At 47.1% G+C, this 13,766-nt stretch overlaps 1 long non-coding RNA gene across 2 annotated transcripts in view; it reads left to right on the forward strand.

Annotated features, from left to right (window-relative positions):
* The window catches only part of LOC139799689 (uncharacterized), a 28,147-nt gene that overhangs the window by 3,420 nt on the left and 10,961 nt on the right, over positions 1-13,766 (forward strand). Inside the window, exons 3-4 of one of the 2 annotated variants that reach the window (XR_011727419.1) lie at positions 559-750; positions 7,002-7,232. This is a non-coding gene — a long non-coding RNA (uncharacterized lncRNA). The remainder of the gene's footprint in view (positions 1-558; positions 751-7,001; positions 7,233-13,766) is intronic. The other variant, XR_011727420.1, reaches the window with a different exon arrangement.

Here is a 13,766-nt window from a genome sequence, read left to right on the forward strand (position 1 = left end):
TGCATATAAATGGCAGTGGGTGTGAACTGTGGTGGATGGTAGGTTAATGGGTGAATTGCTCCTTAGGCATCAGTTTGCTGTCATCATACTTCTACACTATCAAATACAAACTGTTCAGGCAGCAAAGCAAGCAAGAGCTATCTTCCCCCTCCTCCTCTCACTGGGCTCCTTTAACAAATGGAATGTTTACAATAATTAGTCTTCTGCCTTGTCCGTGTTGAAAATTAGTCCCTCTCTCAGAACCGAGGTGGAGGGGAGCGTGTGTGGAGCTGGAAGAGCTCAGGGTGTAGGTAATAAATGAAGCAAATGGATCAGGCTTTTTGGAGAAGTTTGCAGCATTCCCTGTTAGCTTGATCCTTGTTGCCTTTAGTGCTATCAATTTCTCTGCCATTAAAATCAAATGTTTAAGAGGGAAATCAGGTTAAACATCACCTTTGAACTGTTCTTGGAGTTGAATTGGTTTGTTACTCCAAATTGTTTTTTCCTAGCCCGAGTGCTGAGATCCTGTTGCTGCTGTCAAAAACCATAAGGCTTCTCCTCTTTCTTATTTTTCAACAGATTTGGCAGCAGCACTCGTGCTCATCAGCTGGAGCACAGAAGAACAGTTCATGCCAGCCACAGCGCTAATGAGCAGCATGCAAAAAGGTCTTACGTGCATTCACAGAAGAGCCCCTAGATTGTTTGCTGCCTGGGAAGGCTGGGGCTCCCCTTTGACCAAGAGGATGGGCCCTGCTTTCTGCCATTTCAAAGGTACTTATGGCAATATCCAAATGCAAGAAATGTGTGGGCTTGTGCTGAGCAAGTGGTGAGGGTAGCAGAGCCTCTGTCCATGGGTGGGTGACGCATGGGTGCTGTGCATTGTGGGGCTTCCCCAGCAAAACCCACGGTGCCACCCCTGTTACCTTCTCATTCTTTCCTGAAGTGGTTGGGCTCCAGTGGGGATATATCTGCACTCCCAGATCAGTGTAAACTGTTTAACCTCGTAGCATTCAGCCTGCAGTCTGTGGTCAGAGACTGTAGCAGGTTACTGTGTGTCTTGTGAGGTCAGTGACTGTCGTTTGGTCATGTTGTGTTTGTGGAAGTTATTTTAGGTACACGAGAATAAGAATCTGAAGGAAGCACAGAGCAAAAAAACCTCTGAATTAAAAAAAATCTGCCAGTGATGCCTCAGGGAGCAGTTTCATGGTGTTTCCAGGGAAGCTTCCAATATCTTTGGAAGTTATCCAAATTATAGGGCTGACTTCCTCGGAGGCTTTGTTTATCTTTGTAACAGTGATGTGTCTATCACTGGTCCTCCTCTGCAAGATATTTTATTAGCTCCTAAATGGCTTGCAAGCATCGTCAGTAAAGAATATTTTCTTCAGTGAAGGTGCTAAATGCCTTAAATGCAATTCTGACTATGGACTGATGTGTGTCCTTCAAAGGATATTTCTTTTGACATGCAGTGCGTGGCAAGGGTAACTCCTAGTCTGTACCTCTGGCAGTGATACTCCAAGTTTGTTGACAGGACACAGGTTTTATTTTTATCAGATTAACATGTACACAGTTGGGCTCTGAACTTTGCTCCCATGTGTTTTGTGACATGCTCTAGAAAAATGCCTGCTTTCATAGCCTCTCACAGGTTTGCATTCACATTGTAAATTACACATCTATAGGTGGGGAAATAACCCTGTGCTCTCAGGGGGATGTTTCAGATCCTCTTTAGCAAGGACAGAATATATTTCGTGGTCAGTTTTGGTAAACACTCTTTTTAATTCAAAAAGAGGAATATTTCACAGGCAGAGACCAATCCCCTTTACATTAGAGTCCTGACACCCTTTTTGGTAGCTGTGTTTTATATAAAACCTGGGACTGACCTTACTAGAAGAGATACCTCATATTGCACAGACTTGTTTTGTGGGGTTGTCCATGGACAACTTGGGTCATGACCTCAGTAACAGACATTTGGGGTTCTTCTCTTAAACGTGCCATACCCCTACTCTGGGCTGGCTGTTTCTCAAAAGAGGTGATATTTCATAGCCAAAACTCTTTCTAATAGTATGGAAAAAGACCCTTCTGAGGACCTGGTCTCTTGTGTATTATGGAAGAGGATGTCTTTAACTACTCTAAGTTTAGAGTGGATTTTAGTTTTGCTGTCCTGCACGGCTCATTTATTTGGCATACTGCTCTGCTGATTTATGTTGGTGGCAGTCTCTTGATCCACTGTGGACTTCTTATATCCCTTCTGGTTAGGAGCTATCATTTAGAGTGATGCTGGAAGGCCCTGATAGGTAGCATGAAGGAAGCTCAGTGAGCAGGTTTGAATTAAGGAGTGATGAGTGCTGTCATTCCTCTCCTCCGTATTTGTGTCTGCCCTTGTTTCTCAAAAAGCTTAGCACAATTTGAGAGGAGCATAATGTTTTTGAACAATTGGTCTGAGAAATAGCTCTGTAACTTCAGCTCTGAGAAACAAAACCTCTCTGAGGTGCTGCTTCACAACTTTCTGGTAGAGGCTGGGCACAGCTGAACCCAGCCAGAAGAGCCTTCTGCTGGCTGGAAACCTCCTGCCTCCAGCTCAGCCGGGAGACCAAGGCAGAGGTGGCAAATCAGACCCAGTTAATGTTGGTTGGGATACTCATGGTGTCTGAAATACGGTGGAAACACATTCAAAGACATTGCAGACTATGTGTAGACATTCTCCTGGTGGAGCCAGTGAATGGTCCTTGCCTGACTCCCCTGTTCCCAACAGCTCAACAGGTTCCTGAGGGTCATGAATGTGGTGCAGAGTTGCAACATGCAGAGGAGAACCCAATTCTCTGCTTGGACAGTAATTTTTCTTTGTGTTTTCATCTGATGGGACATAGGTATTTGCAGGAGAATGCAAAATGTCTTCCTGCCGGTTTTTGTGCTGACTTTTGATCTTGTTGGGCCTGCTCAGTTCTTTCCCTCACCTCTTGGGAGCTGTGGGGTAGCAATGGAAGGGGCCTCCAGAGGGTTGAAATGAAGTTGCTGTGCCTCCAAAATCAGTAGAAAATGGCTGCTGTTTCTATGATTATGGCTGAGTCAACATCACAGCCAGCTCCTATGATTAGAAACAACTCACACAAGCAAAACAGCTCAGGGAAGAGCAATGGAATTGTAGGAAGTCAGGAACATCCAGGCTCATCTTAATGGTACATAGGGTGACTTAAAGGAGTAAAAAAATGGTTCATACAATATATCAATTTTTTTGAGAGATTTTAAATTATTTTATTCTATTTGGGTAGTTTGCTTGTGTGTTTTTTAAGCTCTGGAGAAAGGGCAGCACTATCCTCTGTGGTATGCCTTGTTTTATGGAGCATGTTAGGAAGGGGTTCATTTACTTGATGAATTCAGGACTCAGTTTAATTGGCCTCTGAAAGGGCTAGTTTGGGGGGAAACCATTTTATTGGCTTCTGGGGATTACCTGATGTCCTCTAAACTCCAGTAAACATGTCTTAGCACAGCCATAGCTTCTGTGTCCTTGCAATTAATAGACAAAGCCAACACCAGCTTTGCACACATGCACAGAAAGAAACTTGTGAGCAAAGTGGTAGGACTAGATCCACCAGAGGCAAGTGCATGGTGCTGTGTCAAATAAAAATCCCAATGATACACAGCCTAAAACTCTAATTAGATGGCAGCACAGAAAATGAACACACAAACTGAAAATGCAGGGAGCTTTCACACACTCTCTGAGTCACTGCTCTTGGTTTCCTTTCCTCTCACCCCTTTCAGAGGTTTGGTATGTGATCTGTCAGGGCTGCAAGAGAGCAGGGGTGGCTTGTTCCCAGCACTGCTGAGCTGTCTGGATGCCACCAAGTTCATGTGGCAACTGTGCCATCTAAACTGTCTACGGATAGAAATAAGGGAATGAAGGGCAGGAGAGCAGGCACTTGAAAAACTGCTTGTCCCTGACTGTCTGGTGAGTAACAAGGAATTCAAAGAGCAAGAGACTGTGGATCAAAACATGGGGGTTATGGCTGGTGACTTCTTATGCACATTGGTGTCACAATGGGCATATGCTAGAGAAGGTGCAGAAGGTGACTTTTGCTCCAGGCGGCTCATAAAATGCCCTGGGCCTTAGGGATAAATAGCACAAATTTTGTTAGGGTTGTGGTTTCAGACCATAGCAGGGAAATAACTAAAGCTTGACGTAAGAGGCACCTCCAGCTCCTGCTCTGCTGGCTGTCTCCTCTGACACCTCCCTTAGATTTGCTCTTGGAAACTTTCTGGCATAGCTTTGCCCAACTTCAGGATCTGAGAAGAAATGAACTTATCAGTCTCACACCTCCATGTTCTGTGTCTGGTATCAAACTGTTCACCTGCAAGACACAAGCTCTCTCAGTTGGCCAATGCCCAACCCACAGTAGCCTGGTCTTGAACAGAGCCCACTTCCTGTCTCTAACACCCATAATTAGAGACAATCCCAGAAGGAGAAATAAGACTGATCCCTTGAAAAGCTCATCTGGAGGATCAGGATGGACAGAGCAGATTGCTTGGGTGCAGACTCTGAGGTAGACTTTAAGTTGGGTGGAGTCAACCCTCAGGCTTGACCCCAGATATCAGTGTAAACAGATCCCCTGGGGACTTTCCTTATGGAAAGCATGGGTAAAACTGCAAGTCCCTACCTGTCAGTGCTTGAAACTCAGACAGCCCAGACTGGGCAGGTAGGGCTGAGTTGCTTCCCACTGCTGCCTGATGAGCCTCGACCTCACCTGGACAAGAGTGGAGAACTCCCCCATGCAGCAATGGCCAGTTGGTTGTGAACAAGTAAGGGTTGTGAGAACGTGGAGAAGGTCTGGTAGGGAACTACCAGCATGGTTAGGACTTGGGGTTAGTCTGGTCAAGAGGGGGCTGAGAGCAATCTAGCAACATCCCACAAGTACTGGAAGAGCAGTTACAGCTGGTGGAGTCAGGCTTTTCTCATCAAGGGGCAGTGGCTAGACATTTCATCTTGCAAGGCTCAGATCAGATATCAGGGAACCCTCTCTCCCATGGAGATGGTGCAGCACTGAAATAGGTTGCCCAGTGAGGTCAGGGAATCTCCCTCCCAGGTGGTTCTGAGGCTTGGTTAGACAAAGCTGCAGTCAACGTAATGTACTGTGGGCAGTGACCTTGCTTCACAGAGGTTTGGACTAGAGACCTCCACAGATCCCTTCCAACCAGAATTTTAGCCTCTCTGTCAATTCTAGAAAGACTGCCAGGATACTGCCAGAGTTTTTAAGGAGAATTTCAGCAACTAAATATTTGGTGATGTCTGTTTGACACAGTAGCCCAGATCTAGATGGAAGCTTTTGGCTCGAGCTTTGTAGGGAAGTATGATCCCAGTATGAAGTTCAGTGAGTCACTTTTCCACCCTGAACAGGAGATGGGTGCAAAGGAGGGAGCTGTTCTAGCAGTCCAAGGTGGCTGGAATTTTTTATGAACCCACTCTGAATATTGTCAAGGCACATTTTCTGTGGCAGCAGAAGGCCCCTTGTGTGTGTGCAGTGCTATGTACAGGGGGCCCTGGAGCAGTGACAAGCTGCTTCTTTAGCACTTGTGCTGTACAAGCAGCCAGGGAAAGAGAAGAGGGGTGACATGGAGGTATCATTAATATATTTTGGGAGGTATCATTAATATATTTTGTGATGTACTGGAGGAGAAAGCCTCCTACCCTTGCCATCTAGCAAGCTTTTCTGGGAACAATGAAGCGTGATTCCCCATGGCTTTGTGTTGTGTGGTTTTATCTTGTGTCCATATTTTGTTCCTCTTCATCCCAGCACAAGGTAGGTAAACTCCTGTTGCAGGACCTCTCACCTTGACCCAGGTGCCCACACTCACAGTTTACAGGAACTTAATTTCCTTGTAATTTTTTTCTTCCTTGCCTTTTGTTAAATTTAGTTAGAGAACTCAAACATTACTAGGCAGGGACTGAGAGGCTGAGGGAGAGACTGAGGCTTGCAGTGGGATTGTTTCCTTAGGAGCTGGGAGAAACAAGGAGAACCCAGCAGTTTACCCATGTCCTCTTATCTGCGGATCTTGAACTCGATCACCACAAATATGTCATCATTGCTGAAGTCATAATTAAGTTCAGCATTTTACTGTCAGTGTAATTGCATTAACCATCCTCCTTTCTTGCTATGTCTTGAAATACAGTCGTCTCGTTTATAGACTCTCTGCCAAGTTATTCAATTTTAATGCAGCTGGAATTGTGTTTTTAAAATGTAACTTGAACACAGTAACTACAATGAGTTCCCAGGGCCTGCTGCTGTGTTTTTGTATTTGAATGAGATCAACCCAACAAGCCAAGCGTGAAGCTCGGTGCGGTTGAACCCCACTGAGGACCGTGGACTTGGTGGCACTGAGCTGGCTCAGGATCCCCTGGCTGTACAGCAAAGGGCTGGTGACACTCTAACTTTTTCAGGAAGATCTGCAAAATTTTTCACATTTCTCTCTCAAAATCCAGTCTGCCAGAAGAGACTTGTCATCTAGTGAATTACTTCGCTTCAGCCTACATGTGTTTTCACAAGAGAGCCCTGTCTTGAAGGAGTTAAAAAGAAAGAGCATCTGTCCCTGCATCGGGCTGCTGAGGATGTCCAGGGGCAATCACAGAGAACCCTCTTGCCCCTTGGCTGCTCATGAGCTGTTCTGGGATGTGATTTGTCTGGACACACAGACAACTCCCTCTGCCAGGATAAGTTGTAGCTCAGCAGGGGGCTTTTTCCAGCAAATGCTGTAGAGCTGTAATTAGCCTTTGGTTGGCCTCCAGCATTTGTTTGTGTGTTGGTTTGTTTGTTTTTCTTGTACTGAGTCATCTTACTCATAGATACTAGCTACAAGTCCAGCCAGCACCCTGAGCTGCCCTTTCAGATGTTAACTGTGTTGTTGCTGATAGAGCCATCCTATGAAGAGGAGAAGGATAAGTTTTGTCTGCTCCCTTAATGCCTGTCCCCTTTCAAAATCCTTCTGGAAGAAAACCAGGTTTGTAACAGGACTGTCTCTGCTTCCCTGTATCACAGACACCTGCATCAGTGTATGAAACCCACAGAGGAGCTGACGTGCAGAGGGATAATTCCCTGCTCCATGTTCCCTCCCTGCATGCCAGGATTGTGAAGAGCAGAGACATGCTGCCTGCTGCCCTCTTGGCTTCTGGACCTTGGACACCTGAGGAACAGCAGTGACCAGAGAGCAGAGGGAACTGAGGGTGCCTGGAAGGGAGTCATGTGTACCACTGGGTTCTTGTGGTTGGGGTAAGAGTGATCTCTTCCACGTTCCATCCTGTAGAGACTCAGGGACTACTGTGCATGCTGTTTCCAAAAGGACTGTTTGTCTGAACCGGTGCTTGCTGCAGCATGCAGGGAGGCTCAGAGGAGCTTGCAGTGCTGGCCTTGTTTGCTCGAGTTGATATCCCAGCATGCTGGCTCCCCTTGTGTGGCACAGGACTGTCTGCCCATGAACTGTCAAAAATTACATCAGTCGTTGAAGGGAGATGACAAGAGAAAGAGCAAAGCAGAGGTAACCTGCCCCTTCCAGAGCTATGAAGCAGATCATGAGATTGGACTACATCCCCACATCATGGGCCATTCCTGAGCCATGTGTTTCTGTCAGCCACATCCTGCTTCTTATGGGAACTCCCTGGAGATCACACCAAGTAGGTGAACTGTAGAAGTGTGCTGTGAATTCATTGCTACCCTTATGATCTGACTGGATGACCCTGGCTTGCAAGTGTACAGATGATACTTGTATAACCCTGTCCTCTATCAGGGCTTCCTTACTTCTGAATTGTTGTGTTAGAGCACTAAAATTGGATGTCTCCCAGCAGCTATCTTATTTGTTTCATGATTTGTCAGCTGCTATCTGATGTCCATCCTGCCATTCCTTCCCCTCTTCCAAGAGAGCCATTGCATTACAGCAGCAGTCACACCTCCTTGTATATGATGCCATTGATAAATTCCAGTCTAGCTCAAGCAGGAGGCCATCAGCTGATGGGCAGCTATCATCTCTCCCTGATGGCTGGCTTGGGGTGATGTTCTGTATTAACTCTCCTTGATGTGTCTGCTGGTTTGGACACTGCTGGGCAGGATATGCTGGTGGAATGCTCTGAGCAGATGGTGCATCTGGCTGGGGCTGCTTCAGGTGAGAAGAGCTGCTCACTTGCACACTCCATTCCTTCCAGCAGGTTTGTCTGCTTTGTGACTCTCTGAGGGGACTCTCCTCTTTTAGTGCCTATTGATTTATTCTGGCTAAGCTGATTAAGCATACAATGGCTTCTGCCTTCAGGCACTCTCCACATTCCCTGCTCCTTTCCCCAGCCTGTACCTCCAGTAGAACTGGAGCATATTTGCAGCTTTTTTGAGGGTACCTCAGTGAAGATCTGCCTTAAAATTACCTTCTGTACCATGGAAATCCATGCAGTGTTTGTCACACCTTCCGGGGAGATGTATTTTGGCTGCTTTATTTCTGAATCTTCTTTTACCTGGCTTTCCACTGCCTAGTGTCACTAAATTTAGCAGAACTTTGTTTAAACTAAGTTCTGTGTACTGTCATTTGTCTGAACCCAGCCTGCTCAGGGCAAAACTGGGCCATTATTCTTCATTGCCATTTACTTTGCATAAGTGTAACTGCTGCATAAAAGCCAGTTCCATGGTGTCCTGAAGACCAGACAGGGTCTGGAGCTTGGCATGATTGCCTTTTACACTTGATGCAGAGGGATGGAGAAGAAACCAATCCTTCAAAGAGCAGTTAAAAATACCCAGGTAAAGTTTGTGAGCTTTTTTTTAGGGTTGTGTGCACTAACCTCTTGCTTGCACTTTTGAGGAGGAGAGGGCAAAGTATTCCCTGTCTCAGGCATGCAGGCACTCCTGCTGGCCCCAGGAAGTGGGAGAAGGCCACAAATGTGGGAGAGAAGCAGGGGAGCAATGAGTTACACTGACAGGGGGAACCAGTGGCTGAGATGAGGGCAGGATCCAGCTGTCCAGTGTAGTGGTTCAGGACTGCCTGTTCTGCTTCAGGACACTGAAAGGTTGCTCTGCTCTTGAATGTCTGTGTTTCTCCTTTCTCCAGATCATAAACCAGAGTGGCATCTGCACATAACACCTCTGCCCATCCCACAGCAGCCCCTGCACTGTACAGGTACCAGCCAGGCTATGGATGCCCACACTGCCTCAGAGCAGCTCACCTGCTCTGAAATTTGGGTTTGCTCAGGTTTTAGAGGTATGGGTTTCTCTTGCAGTCAGTGCATGCAGCCAAGCTGTCAGCTGTGGGATTGTTTTCTAGAGCTCATTCAAGTGTGACTTCAGGGTTTCACTAGGCTTTTGCAAATAGCACCCTGAGTTGATGGGAAAAAGGAAGAGATGCAACTTTTGGAGACGAAAACACCTGTGGGCATCAGTGTTTTAGTAGCTGCCTCCCAGAGAACCTGGGCTGCACTGGTGTAATCCCTGCAGGCATGCCCTTCCTTTTCAGAGCTCCTCAGCTGCAGGGAGTGTTTGCCCTGGCTGCCCAGCAGTTTCAGGTTATACTATCCTGGGTATATTTACCTTCCTGGCAGGCTGGGCTGTGGGGGGCCTGCAGCAACCCTGGTGCTGTGACAGTGTACAAGCAGAAGGCAGGTGTTAGCTGGCACCCTGGCCCTTGGATGTCAGCTGCAATTGCAGGAGCTGCCATGTCTCCTCCAGCTGGGTGAGTCCCTGGTGTATTCTTGTGACTATTGTATTTCTGTACATGCAGATTGTTGTACAGCACTGGAATGCCCTCCCTGTCGGGATGTTCCCCACCAGTCACTGCTGTTGATGGGCCCCTTGCTGCACTCTGCTCTCAGACACCAGCAGGGAGGTGCTGCAGACCCTGCCCACACCAGGGCTCTCCAGCTCCAGGGGGCCGAAATAAAGGGTTCTACAGCCTGGCTGACCCCTTTGTTCTCAGTTTGAAAGGTGCTGCCTGCGGTCAGGACTTCAGCAGGCTCTGGCTGCATTTGACATTTCTGACTCCTGTGCTCCAGGTTTGGGATGTGAGGTTGCTCAGAGCAGGTTATTCCTAAGTGGAGCACAAACCCATATGGGGAGGGCTTCGTTGACAGCAGTCATTCCCACCTGTGTTTTCTCACAGCTGTGTTGTATGTGTACTATTTCTGGCCTCCTAAAGCAGGTTTGCTGGTCAGCCATGAAAAATTTACATATGAAAGGAGGTCTTTCAAAGAGACTGGCCTCGAGTTTCTCCTTCCCTGGCTTCCTCCAGAAGACATTTCATGTCCTTTTTTGCAAATCTGTGTTTGTGTAATGCAAATGGAGAAACCACCTGGAAATCAAGTAAAGGTTCCTCATGGGCTGAGTTGTAGGCAGCTGGGGAGCCATAGATCTGGTAAGGGGCTTTGTCATGCTGATAGTGGACCAGATCAGAATCCCAAATTCCGCTGGACTGGAGAAATTGTGGGACAGATGGAATGCCAACTCTGAAAACAGCCTTTCTTCCCTGTGAATAGCCACTGCTGCTGTGAGCTGAGAAGAGCTTGCAGTCCCCAGGCAGATAAGGTGAGATATAGTCAGGGGCCATATCTACCAAGGAGGGTAACATGATGGGAGCACAAGATGTGGCTAAATTCCCGGAGAAAATGGTCCCTGGGAGTCAAAATGGGAGTTTCCACATGCTGGAAGCATCAAAGCATCCCCTGAGTGCAGGTGGGAGCCTGGGCTGGCCCCGTGCTGCAGCCAGACTGCAGATGCCTCTGTTTTTCTTACTCATGCCTTAATCTTTTTATTCCCTTGGGGAAAATCATAAAAGTAATTGAAAAAGCTTTGGCAAAGCAACTGGAGGAGAGGGGAAGTGTAGGGTAGATCTCTGCCTTAGTTGCTCTGTGCCTGTCAGAAGCTGCCCCCTGGAGAGAGTGGAGTTCACAGAAACAAAATATAGGCACTCACCTTGTCAGGTGTCCTGGCTAATAGGCTGCTAGAAGTGGAGGGACACCTGGAGAAATGCTGCTTCAGAGACCGAGATGGCAAAGAATCCTGGGGGAGGCTCTTCTGCAAGGTATCTCCTTCATTTCCAGGCTGCACCATTGCTTGGGAAATGAGATGGGGGCAAATACTTTTGTATATTCCCCTGAGAGGAGCAGTGAGCTGCTGGGTACCTGACACATTGGAGCTCCCACCCACCCATGGGCAGCTAAGCCAGGGTGCTCAGCATCAGGACATGCCTCTGAGCACAGCAGTCTCTGAAGGCAAATGTGACTCTTTGACTGACAGCCCTAAATCTGATTGGACTTAAAATAGGAACCTCAACACTAGCTCTGTGAAATTCAAGTCTCCATAATCTTTTTTGGCCCCACTTAATCCTGATTTCAGTATATAGAGATCCTAATGAGGCAATCTGCAAATGGAAACCATAAAAAAAAAAAGAAAAAAGAAAAAAAGAAAAGAAAAGAAAAGAAAAAAAAAAAAAGAAAAAAAAAGAGTGGTGAGCTGTGGAATAAGAGCTCCATGCTCACTCCTTTTCCTGGACCATAAGAGGTAGGATGCTGTGTTAGGTGGGCTTCTGCTCTCATCCAAAATGATTCCCAGGCTCTGACATCCTGACAGGTATTTCAAGTAATGATGCAAACAGGGAAAATTCCTCACACCAACCTGGCTGTTAGACACCAAAATCCCCTGCATGCATAACTCCCACAGCTTGGAGGTTCTCCAGGTGAAATACATCAGTCTCTGAGTAGTGATGACCAAGGGTGCGTGCCTAAGGCTTATCTGTTTCAGCTGCCTTACAGCATTTTTGACCATTCACCTCAGCCAAAAGACCTTCACCATTAAGCTGCTTCCACATTTCTGCCTGAACCTGGGAGCTTCCCATGGGCAGCTGAAACATGGTTTGTAGTGCTTTGCAGAGGACCCCTGGATCAAACAGCCTTGTACTTTCAAGTCTGGTCAGTGCAGGACATTGGTGACAAAGGTTTGTTTATTTGTTTGATTTCAATTATGTTGCTTCACTGCAAAATTCTTACCAGTTATACCAGCATAAAAGTGCCACGTAAATGAAGCTGGCTTTTCTGATGTGTTGATCCCCTTGCTGGATTTTGCTGTGGTGGGGAGTTTTGCCAGTTTAGTTGCACCAGAAAAACTGGAAAGTGCAGGTGAGAGGAGCTGGGTGCGTATCAATTATTGGCAGCCAATACTCCAGATGTCCCTGCTCTGTCACCACTTGACACGGAGAGCAGGGGTGTTTGCTTTTTAAGCCAGTGTTCAGTGTGTTATGGGTAAGGCCTGGCCAACCCCTGCTCATATTTGGAAGGTAGGAATGTGTGGGCTTCACATCATTTGGAGTGGAGTTTTCTTCAGGGAATTCACTATGGACCCATGCTCACCTTAGTGGCTGAGGGTTTCTTTTGAGAGTGCCCCAGAGCCAGATATTTCAGCACCCACAGCTGGACCTGAGCTCTTTCTGAAGGATGTCTTCCTGCATGCAGGGAGCCCTTATCCAGCCCTGTGTCAGGCTGTTTGCAGGCAACCCTTTTGGCTGCTGGTTTTTGCCACCCTAACTTGCACTTTGAGAGGCATCTGCTGCAGAGCTGCCAGTCCCACCCACCTTCTGTTTGGGTTTGGGTCTGGGCTGTGCACAGACATGCAGGGAAAGCATTCATCCCCTCTGTCTCCTCCCCCACAGGAATGCAGCATCTCCTTCATCTAATGTATATACACTGTGCTTTGTCACTAGGAATGGCCAAGGCAATGACTTCTTTTCTTTTTTTTTTTTTTTTCAGCCAGGGAGGGGAGCATGGATATAATTAGCATTTTTATCCTTTTTCCTGCTCTCACACCTGTGAAGCATTTCCCAAAAAAAGGCAAGGCTGCTTCTCCACAGCAAACAAGCTTCATTATCTTGAAGCCATTTCATCCTGCCTGTGAGGGCAGCAAATCTTTGGAAGCCTGAGATGAAGTCTGCACTATCTCCTACCTATGCCAGGTCTCTGTGCTGTGCATGTGGGGCACACCAGGACCTGACTGCTGACTCCTTCACAGTCCCTGGGAAGCCAGGACACACCAAAAAATGCCACAGTAGGACCCTGATGGCAGCGTGTACATGGTGATTTGCTGCTCATCTTATGCTCCATTTATATCCTGGGCTGTGGCTGTTTCTCTGCTTTCTGGCTTCAGGTTTCACTTTGGGCTGGTTCTTCTGGCCTCGGTGTTGTTGGGGAAAAACATTGAGAGGCTCTTGGAAAAGCAACTAGTTTGTGTTGTGACTGTAGTGTCCTCATGTTCTGCTGCACCCTGATCATTCTGTTTCCCAAGCAGTCTGACAGATATTCCTTTATGTGTATGCATATAAGCCTGTTGAAATATGCATGCACATGCACCTTTATATATGTATATATGCACATAGAGGGCGATGCACACGTATGGATGTATGTGTTGAGCCATAGAAACTGTCTTAGTTGTTGAGTTACTTCAGTGTCCCTTAAAATAAGCATATATTGCCTTCCTGTATTTATTGAGAGAGGCTTTTCCCATATATATTTGAAGGAATTGTAATAGATGGTGGGCTCAGCCCTGGCATGGCTGACCACCACCAGCTCAGCCCTGCATCCAGCAGTAGTGCAGGCAGCTGGGGACTTGATTCAGCCACAGACATTTTGTGGCTCTGAGGTGGCCATGATCTGCTCCCACTCAGCCCTTTGCGTCTCAGAAAAGGCAACAAGGCTGAGAAGAGTGTAAGCTATGTAAGAACGACTGGGACATGGGCATCTTGCCTTTGAAGAGGTATCATCCACCTCATTGTGGTTCACATCCCAGCTGAGC

The sequence above is a fragment of the Heliangelus exortis genome, chromosome 9 (genome assembly GCF_036169615.1).
Source record: "Heliangelus exortis chromosome 9, bHelExo1.hap1, whole genome shotgun sequence".
In the NCBI taxonomy this organism is placed as follows: domain Eukaryota; kingdom Metazoa; phylum Chordata; class Aves; order Apodiformes; family Trochilidae; genus Heliangelus; species Heliangelus exortis.